Source organism: Mus pahari, chromosome 6 (genome assembly GCF_900095145.1).
Source record: "Mus pahari chromosome 6, PAHARI_EIJ_v1.1, whole genome shotgun sequence".
Classification (NCBI taxonomy): Eukaryota; Metazoa; Chordata; class Mammalia; order Rodentia; family Muridae; genus Mus; species Mus pahari.
Genome location: NC_034595.1, coordinates 84430360 through 84431424, shown reverse-complemented (window position 1 = coordinate 84431424; position 1065 = coordinate 84430360).

The following is a 1065-nucleotide window of genomic DNA, read 5'->3' as shown; positions in this document are numbered from 1 at the left end:
TCTCTCTCTCTCTCTCTCTCTCTCTCTCTCATTGTTGGTTTGGTTTGGTTTGTTGGTTTTGAGACAGGGTTTCTCTCTGTAGCCCTGACTGTCCTGGAACTCATTCTTTAGACAAGGCTGGCCTCGAACTCAGAGATCTGCCAGCCTCTGCCCCCTGAGTGCTGGCATTCAGGGCGTGCGCCACCACTGCCCAGCTGGACCTTGTATTTTTCCCAGCGTGGTGATTAAACCCTTCCCCCATCTTTCATACTAAGCATGTGTTCTACCACTCAGCTCCAACCAGTTCAGGGTTACAGTTCAGGCTTTCCTTTCATGCCAACTATATTTTACTGATACACGATAGCCCATGCTTTATTTATCTTTTATTTATCCAGCAGCTGATGGACACTGGGGTTGGTTTCACTTCCTGGCTGTTATGAAGAAGGTCGTGAACACATCGGTGTGCTTTTCTGTTACCTGGCTTTGTTTATTTTGGAAACTGCTAAGGTGAGTCTTGCTAACAAGAAGGGAAACTGCCCGACTGTCTTCCGAAAGCAAGCGCGCCATTCACCTTTCCGTGAGCAGTGTACAGTGGCTCAATTTCTCTACCTCCTTGCCAACACTTGCTCCTACCGGTCCCTTGGTCCCTTTTCATTATAACCATCTTAGGCCGTGTGAGACAGTTCTCATGAGGTTTTAACTCTTCATTCTAAATGAGGGGAGGGCTTGAGATGTGGAGGACCTACATAGACAGTTTGTGTGAGTTGCTTCACTTTTTCCATTGTATAGAACTTGGGGATCAATTTCAGGTGGTCAGACTTGGCACCATGTGCCTTTACCCTCAGAGCTGCGTCACTGGGTCTAGTGGTTGCTTTGATTTGATTTGCGTTTTTTCTGTAGCTGATAATGTCGTTTCAAGTGACCATTGGTCATCTGGGTTTTTTTCCTATTATTTTTATTTTTTTTTTAAGATTTATTTATTTATTATATATAAGTACACTATAGCTGTCTACAGACACTCCAGAAGAGGGCGTCAGATCTTGTTACGGATGGTTATGAGCCACCATGTGGTTGCTGGGATTTGAA